Raw genomic sequence first — 9,419 nt, 5'->3', positions numbered from 1 at the left:
TGTTTGTTGGAGGGGAAACTGGGAAAGGAGAAATTTACATGTAAATAAAGAAAATATCTAATAATAAAAAAAGAGCACCAACTGCTCTTCTGAAGGTCCTGAGTTCAAGTACCAGCAACCACATGGTGGCTCACAAACATCTGTAATGAGATCTGGCGTCCTCTTCTGGTGTGTCTGAAGACAGCTACAGTGTACCTACATATAATAAATAAATAAATCTTTAAAAAAAAAGAGTTACAAATGTTAAGCAAAGCATTTACTCTCACTCTTTGTTGTTCTCTTACAAGCCACCTCCCTAGTCAATTGTCTATGTTTCTTTTGGGTATACAAATACTTATAAAATATATAAACTGTTCTGAAAACCGTAGTATAGTGTAAAATCATGAAATAAACAGTAATTTAATAGAGAGGCTGAGATAGGAGAAGCAAGATTCAAGACCCTTATGTTGTACACAGCCAGAACAAACAGGCTGAAATTGTATAAAGATTGTACAATATTGGACCTATTTCTCTAATTACCAAATTAGAGAGACCATTGGATGACAATCAACAAATTTCTAATTCATCATATTTTTGGATTTCAATCAATTAGGATATGTTGGTAATATTAATTTTCATATTAAGATATTAAGAAAAAGTAATTGTGATTTCCTGTGTTTTTGTTGTTAGAGATAGAATTAGGTTTCTGTGGATTTGTTGAAAGATTATTTTCTTCCTTCTTCTAGGGTATAGTTTTGCTCCTTATGTTGATGTTTTCCATCTATTATCCTTTGTAGGGCTGGATCTGTGGAAAGATATTGTGTAAATTTTGTTTTGTCATGGAATATCTTGTTTTCTCCATCTATGGTAATTGAGAGTTTTGCTGGGTATTGTAGCCTTGGCTGGCATTTGTGTTCTTGTAGGATCTGTATGACATTTGCCCAGGATCTTCTAACTTTCATAGTCTCTGGTGAGAAGTCTGGTGTAATTCTGATAGGCCTGCCTTTACATGTTTCTTGACCTTTTTCCCTTACTGCTTTTAAAATTCTTTCTTTGTTTAGTACATTTGGTGTTTTTATTGTTATGTGATGGGAGGAATTTCTTTTCTGGACCATTCTATTTGGAGTTCTGTAGGCTTCTTGTATGTTCTTGGGTATCTCTTTCTTTAGGTTAGGGAAGTTTTCTTCAATAATTTTGTTGAAGATATTTACTGGCCCATTACTTTGGGAATCTTCACTCTCTTCTATACCTATTATCCTTTTGTTTGGTCTTCTCACTGCATCCTGGATTTCCTGGATGTTTTGTGTTAGGAGCTTTTTGCTTTTTACATTTTCGTTGAATGTGTGTCAATGTTTTCTATGGTGTCTTCTGCCCCTGAGATTCTCTCTTCTATCTCTTGTATTCTCTTGGTGATGTCTGCATCTATGACTCCTGAATTCTTTCCTAGGTTTTGTATCTCCAGGGTTGTCTCTCTTTCTGATTTCTGTTTCTATTTCCATTTTTAGATTCTGGATGTTTTTTCTCATTTCCTTCACCTGTTTGTGTTTTCCTGTAGTTCTTTAAGGGATTTTTGTGTTTCCTCTTGAAGGGCTTCTAGCTGTTTACCTGTGCTCTCCTGTATTTCTTTGAGGGTGCTATTTATGTCTTTCTTAAAGTCCTGTATCATCACCTTGAGAAGTGATTTTATATCTGAATCTTGCTTTTCTGGTGTATGGTGTGTCCAGGACTTGCTATGGTGGGAGAATTGGGTTCTGATGATGCCAAGTAACCTTGGTTTCTGTTGTTTATTTTCTTAAGCTTGCCCCCTGCCATCTGGTTATCTCTAGTGCTACCTGCCCTTGCTAAATCTAAGTGGAGCCTGTCCTTCCTGTGATCCTGGTTGTGTCAGAACTCCTCAGAGTCAAGCTGTCTCTGTGATCTTGTGATTCTGGGATCCTGTGATCCTGGACTTGTTAGAGCACCTGGGAGTGGTGCTTCCTCTGAGTGTTGTGGGACTGTCTGGGGAGCTTGCGCCCAAGGCCTGCTCAGGACAGCAGCCCTGAGAGACTGGAAGGAACCAGAGCCACTGGGCTGGTGGAGTTCCTGTGTGCCTGGTGCCGCTGGTCCGAGTTACTCTAGGTGTTGGGACAGATGTTGGGTCCTCCTCACCTCTGATCCTGGGCATGTCAGAGCACTTGGGAGTGGAGCTTCCTCTGGGTGTTGTGGGACTATCAAAGTTTTTAACCCAGAAATATTCCTCTCCAAAGGAGGAACAGGGACAAAAAATGGAACAGAGACTGAAGGAAGGGCCAACCAGGGACTGCCCCACCTAGGATCCATCATGTCTGCAGACACCAAACTCAACTCTGTTGCCATATTTAAGAGGTGCTTGCTGACAGGAACCTGGTGTTACAGGATTGCCCTTTTCCACAGTTTCTTTCAACCTTCCCTAATTCAACTCCTTTGATCCACTGGTTGGATGCAAATATCTGCATCTGACTCTTTAAGCTGCTTTTTGGGTCTTTTGGAGTGCAGTCATGATAGGCCCCTTTTTGGTAGTGCTCCATAGCCTCAGTAATAGTGTCAGGCCTTGGAACCTCCCCTTGAGCTGGATCCTACTTTGGGCCTGTCGCTGGACCTTCTTTTCCTCAGACTCTTCTCCATTTCCATCCTTGTAATTCTTTCATACATGAACAATTATGGGTCAGAGATGTGACTGTGGAATGGCAACTGGATGCCCTGTCTTCCTCCTGGAGGTGGGCTCTATAAGTTCCCTCACCCTACTGTTGGGCATTTCATCTAAGGTCCCCCCTTTGATTCCTGAGAATCTCTTACCTCCCGGGTCTCTGGTGCATTTGGGAGGGTCTAGGGGTAGATGGTTTTAGTGTAGAATTCTACCAGACCTTCAAAGAAGACCTAATGCCAATAATCCTCAAACTATCCCATAAAATAGAAACAGAAGGAACACTGCTCATGAAGCCACAGTTAATCTGATACCTAAACCACACAAAGACCCAACAAAAAAAAAGAGCTTCAGGCCAATTTCACTTATTAATATCAATGAAAAAATAGTCAATAAAATTGTCATAAGCCAAATCCAACAGCATATCAAAGCCATCATTCACCACAATAAAGTAGGCTTCATACCAGGAAGTTTCAAAATATGAAAATCCATCAAAGTAATCCACTATATAAACAAACTCAATAAAAGATCACATGATCATCTCATTACATGATGAAAAAGTATTTGACAAGATACAATACTCCTTCATGTTAAAAGTCTTGGAATTATCAGGAATTCAAGGTATATACCTAAACATAATGAGAGCAATATACAAGCAACCCAACAGCTAACATCAAATTAAATGGAAAGAAACTCAAAGTAATCCCACTAAAAACAGGAAAAAGATATGGCTACCCACTCTCTCCCTATCTATTAAATATAGTACTTGAAGTTTTAGCTAGAGAAATTAGACCTCAAAAAATACCAAGGGGCTAAAATTTGAAAAGAAGTCAAGGTATCACTATTTTCAGATGATAAGATAATATACATAAGTAACCCCTAAAAATCTACCAGAGAACCTCTACAGCTGATAAACAACTTCGGCAAAGTGGCTAGATATAAAATTAATTCAAAGAAGTCAGTAGCCTCCCCTTATACAAATGATAAATGGGCTGAGAAAGAAAATATTGAAACAACACCTTTCAAAATAGTCACAAATAATATAAAATATCTTATTGTAACTCTAACCAAACAAGTGAAAACCTATATGACATTAACTTCAAGTCTCTGAAGAACAGAATCGAAGAAGACCTCAGAAGATGGAAAGATCTCCCATGCTCATGCATCAGTAGGATTAACATAGTAAAATGGCCAAAAGTCATCTACAGATTCAGTGCAATTCCCATCAAAATTCCAACACAATTTTTCACAGACATGGAAAGAGCAATTCATTTTTTCTCTGTCTCACAGAATTCAAGTACTCCAAGCCTCTCACCTGGCCAGGTAGAGGGCTGAGTAAAAGAGAAAAGAATCAAATTAATTAAGGTTCTTTTCCTCTGTTGCTTTCAGAAGGAATTAAACTGTCAGATGCCAGCAGCTTTTGGCCACAGAATAGCAAATAATTAAAGAAAGAGTTACATTTCTGAAAGTAAGCAGCTTTTGACCAGATCTCCACTGACACAACCATTGCTGTCTGCCTCAGGTAACACTCTTATGCAGGGCTGGACCCTGGTACCCAGGATAGCTAAAATACTACTGTATAGTAAATGAATATCTGGAGGTATCACAATCCCTATTTTCAAGCTGTAATACAAAGCAAAAGTAGTAAAAACAGCATGGTGTTGGTATAGAAACAGACAAGTGGATCAATAGGATTGAATTTTAGACCCAGAGATAAACCCACACACCTACAGACACTTGATTTTTGACAAAGAAACCAAGCCCATACAATGGAAAAGAGAGAGCATCTTTAACAAATGGTACTGGTCTAACTGAATGTCTGCATATAGAAGAATGCAGGAAGATCTATATTTTTCTCCCTGCCCTAAATTCAAGTCCAAGAGGATTAAAGACCTCATTGTAAAACTGGATATATTAAATCTAGTAGAACAGAAAGTAGGGAATAGCCTTGAACTTAATTGGTACAAGAGACAACTTTCTGAACATCAATGGCTCAGATCAACACTTAACAAATAAGGTCAACAACCAAAAAGGTTCTGTAAATGAAAAGACACCATCAATAGGACAAAATGACAGCCTACAGATTGGAAAGATCTTCACCAACCCTGCATCTACAGAGGGCTAATTTTACATATATATTATATATATATATCATATATGATATATATATGATATATATATATAATATAATATATAATATAGATGTATATTATATATATGTATATATATAAACAACCCAAATAACCCAATTAAAAATAGGGTACAGAGCTAAATAGAGAATTCTCAACAGAGGAATCTCTTATGGCCAAGAAAGACTTAAAGAAATGTTCAACATTCTTAGTCATCAAGGAAATCCAAATCAAAACGACTCTGAGATTCCTCCTTACACCCACCAGAATGGCTAAGAAAAAACACTCAAGGGACAGCATATGTGGAATGATGTAGAGCAAGGGGAGTACACTTCCACTGATGGTGCAAGTGCAAACTTGTACAACCACTTTGGAAACCAATTTGGCAGTTTCTCAGAAAATTGAGTATAGTTCTACCTCAAAACCCTGCTATACCACTCCAGGGCACAAACCCAAAATATGCTTCACTTTCCCACAATGACACTTGCTCTACTCTCTTCATAGTAGTTTTTATTTATAATAGTCAGAAGCTGATAACAACAGAGATACACCTCCACATAAGGATGGATGAAGAAGTGTGGGTCACTTACACAATGGAATACTACTCAGCTATTAAGGACATCCTGAAACTTACAGGCAAATTGATGGAACTCGAGAATGTCATCCTAAATGAAGTAACCCAGACCTAAGAGGACATGCATGGATGCCTTCACTTATTTAGCCATAAAGTACAAAATAACCATGCTACAATCTACAGACCCAAAGAAGCTAAAAAAACAAGGAGGGTCTGAGGGAGGTTGATTGAATCTCACTCAGAAGGGCACATAAAATGGATATTAGAGGTATGTGGAGGGAGAGAAATGGGTGGAAGAGAGGTTGGAGAGCAGAACATGGGGGCAGGGAAAGAATCATGTGTAGAGAAAGCTAGGGAGAGAGGGTCAGGCTAGAGAAAGGAATGGGGTGGGGTGGGAGGATATATCTAGTATGCGCCAGAGACAGGAGAGGGAAGGGTACCAGGAGTTTATGGGAATAACTGTAGCTGAGACCCCTACAAGTGGGGGATATGGATCCTGAAAAGGCCTATCTCCTGTATTCAGGAAGGACTCTTAGTGGAGTGATAAGTGTATTAACTCATCCACAAAACCTTTGACTGCAAATTTTGTCCTGTTTATAAGATCTGTAGGGACAAAGATGGAGCAAAGACTGAGGAAATAGACAACCAATGCCTGGCCTAGCTTGAGACTCATCCCATCAGCAAGAACCAATTCCAGATATTTAATGATACGCTGTTCTGCATGCAGACAGGAACCTAGGATAACTGTTCTCTGAGATGCTTCACATAGCAGCTGATGGAAACAGATGCAGAGACCCACAGTCAAACATTAAATGTAGATTGGGAAGTCTTGTGGAAGAATTGGTGAAAGGAATGAGGGACAAGAGGTTATAGAGACTTCACAAACCACAGGAAGACCAACAGAATCAATCAACAGAATCTGGACCCTCTTGGGGCTCCCAGAGACTAAATTTCCAACTAAAGAGCATGCGTTGGCTGGACCTAGGTCCCCTGCCCATTTGTAGCAGATGTTCAGGTTAGTATTTATGCAGATCCCCAACAACTGAAGCAGGGTCTATTCCTTAGTTTGTTGCCTGGGTGTGGATTCTGCTCCCCTAACTGGTGTGCCTTGTCTGGCCTCAGTGGAAGAGGGTCCTCCTAGTCTTGCAGTGACTTCCATGGTAGGTTGGTGTCCACAGTGGGGATACCCTTTCTCAGAGGAAAATGGGATGGGATGGGGGAAAGGCTGTCTGAGGTGGGACTTGGAGAAGAAGGGGAGCAGCAATCAGGATTTAAAGTAAATAAGTAAGTTTAAAAAATAAAAAAATTAATAAATACATAGACAACATTTTACTTATTTTACTTATTTATTCTTTTTTTTTTTACATCCTCATCACAGTCCCCCACTAGTCCCACTCTCATAGTCCCCTCCCCTTTTCCTTAGAGAAAGCACTCCCCCTGGGTGCCATCCACTCTGGGACATCAAGTTGAAGCACAAGTAATTGTATTATCTCCCAATGAAACATGACTAGGCAGCCCATCTAGGGGAAGAAATACTAACAGCAGGCAACAGAGTCAGAGACAACTCCAGCTCCAATTGTTAGGTGACCTACATGATGACCAAGTTGCACATCTGCTACAAATTTGTAGGGGGCTCAGTCTAGCTCTTGCCAGCTCTTTAGTTGGTGGCTCAATCTCTGTGAACCCAATGGGCCGAGGTCAGTTGACTTTGTATGTCTCCTTGTGGTGCCTTTGATCCTCCAACTCTCTCAATTCTATCCTCCACTATTTTACAAGACTCCCAAAATTCTGCCTGGTGTTTGGCTGGTGTTTCTATCAGCTGCCGGATGAAATCTCTCAGGAGACAATTATGCTAGGCTCCTGTCTACCAGCACAGCAGAGTATCATAAATAGTATCAGAGATTAGCTCTGCCCCATGTGATGGGTCTAAGTTGGGCCAGTCATTCGTTGGCTATTACCCCAGACTCTGCTCCATCTTTATCCCTATGCATCTTATAGTCAGGACAAATTTTGGTTTGAAGATTTTATTGTTCAGTTGATGTCCCCCTTCCTCTACTGAGTCCCACCTGGCTACAGGATGTGGTCACTGAAGTCTCTATATCCCCTGCTGCTAAGAGTCTCAGGGTTGCTCCTAGAGAATCCCTGGAGCCTCCCCTATCCCAGGTCTCTAGCTACTTCTAGAGATGGCCCCTAATGGTTTCTTTTCTCTCAGCCATCTCCCACTTCACTATCCCCACATCTGATCCTCATACCCTCTCATCCTACTTCCTCTCTCACTCAGTTCCCTCCCTCCATTTACCACCAATGTCTGTTTTATTTTCCCTTCTGTGTGAGATTCATACCTCCTCCCTTGGGCTCTCCTTATTACTTAGTTTCTTTGGATCTGTGGATTGTAGTGTGATCATCCTGTATTTTATGGCTAATATCCACTTAAAAGTGAATACACAGCATGTATGTGTTTCTAGGTCTAGGATACCTCACTCAGGATAATATTTTCTAGTTTAATCCATTTGCCTACGAATTTCATGATGTCTTTGTTTCTAATAGCTAAGTACTATTCCAACATACCACATTTTCTTTATTCTTCATTTGAGGAATAACTAGGTTGTTTCCAGTTTCTATTACAAAAAAAGCTTCTATGAATATAGTTGATTAAGTGTCCTTTTGGTAATTTGGGGCATGTTTTTTTGTATATGCCCAAGAGTGGTATAGTTGGATCTTGAGGTAGAACTCTATCCAATTTTCTGCAAAACTGCCAAATTGATTTCTAGTGTACCAATTTGCACTCCCACCAGCAATGGAGAAGTGCTTCCCTTGCTCCACATACTTGCCAGCATTGGTGTCCCTTGAATTATTGATCTTAGCGATATTGGTGTAAGGTGGAATCTCAGAGTCATTTTGATTTTCATTTTCCTGATGACTAAGGATGTTCAACATTTCTGTTAATTGTTTTCTTGGCCATCCAAGATTCCTCTGTTGAGAATTCCCTATTTAGCTCTGAATCCCATTTCAAAATTGGATTATTGGACTTGTTGCTGTCTAGTTTCCTTGATTTCTTTATATATTTTCAATATTAGCCCTCTGTCAGATATAGAGTTTGTGAAGATCTTGTCCTATTCTGTAGGCTGCAGTTTTGTTCTATTGACTCTGTTCTTTGCCTTATAGAAGTTTTTTTTTTTAAGTTTCCTGATATCCTGTTTATTAATTGTTTATCTTAGTGCCTGAGCTATTGATTTTCTTTTCTGGAATTTGTCTCCTGGGCCAATGTGTTCAAGAAATTTTCTTTTCTATTAGATTTAGTGTGTCCAGTTTTATGTTGAGGTCTTTGACCTACTTGAATATAAGTTTTGTGCAGAGTTATAAACATGGGTATATTTGCATTCTACATATAGATAGTCAGACCAGCACAATTTGTTAAAGATACTTTCCCCCCCTTCTCACAACTCCTCCCCTCCATTCTACTTTACCCTTCCCTTTTAGGAAAGGGAAGCCCCCATCAGGGTGTCATCTTCTCAATACTAGCCCCCTCCCCCAACCCTCATGTCAACTATCTATGGTATTAGGCTAATCTCCCACTGAGGCAAAATAAGGTGGTTGGTCCATTTAGGGGTTTACAGGCAGGTGGGTAGGTATCATGTTCAGGGATAGGCCCTGCTCCTGTTGTTGAGGGACCAGCATGAAGACTAAGCTACACATCAGCTACATATATGCAAGGGGCCATGCTTGCTCTTTTGTTGGTGATTTAGTCTCTTAGAGCCCTCAATGATCCAGGTCAGTTGACTCTGTAGGTCTTCCTATGGAATCAATGTCCTGTTATGGTCCCTCAATCCTTCTCCCAATTCTTCAATAAGACTCTCTGAGCTCCATCTAAGATTTGGGTGTGAGTCTCTGCATCTCTTTCCATTGGCTCCTGAGTAGAGTCACTCAGAGGACAGTTACACTAGGTTCTTGTCTGAAAGCATAACAGAGTATCATTAATAGTGTCAGGGATTGGTTCTTGCCGATGGGATGGGTCTCAATTTGGGATAGTCATTGTTTTTTCCCTCAGTCTCAGCTCTATCTTTGTCCCTGCATA

Source organism: Mastomys coucha, unplaced genomic scaffold (genome assembly GCF_008632895.1).
Source record: "Mastomys coucha isolate ucsf_1 unplaced genomic scaffold, UCSF_Mcou_1 pScaffold4, whole genome shotgun sequence".
NCBI lineage: Eukaryota > Metazoa > Chordata > Mammalia > Rodentia > Muridae > Mastomys > Mastomys coucha.
The sequence above is the reverse complement of the archived record's forward strand: the minus strand, read 5'-3'. Positions refer to the sequence as shown.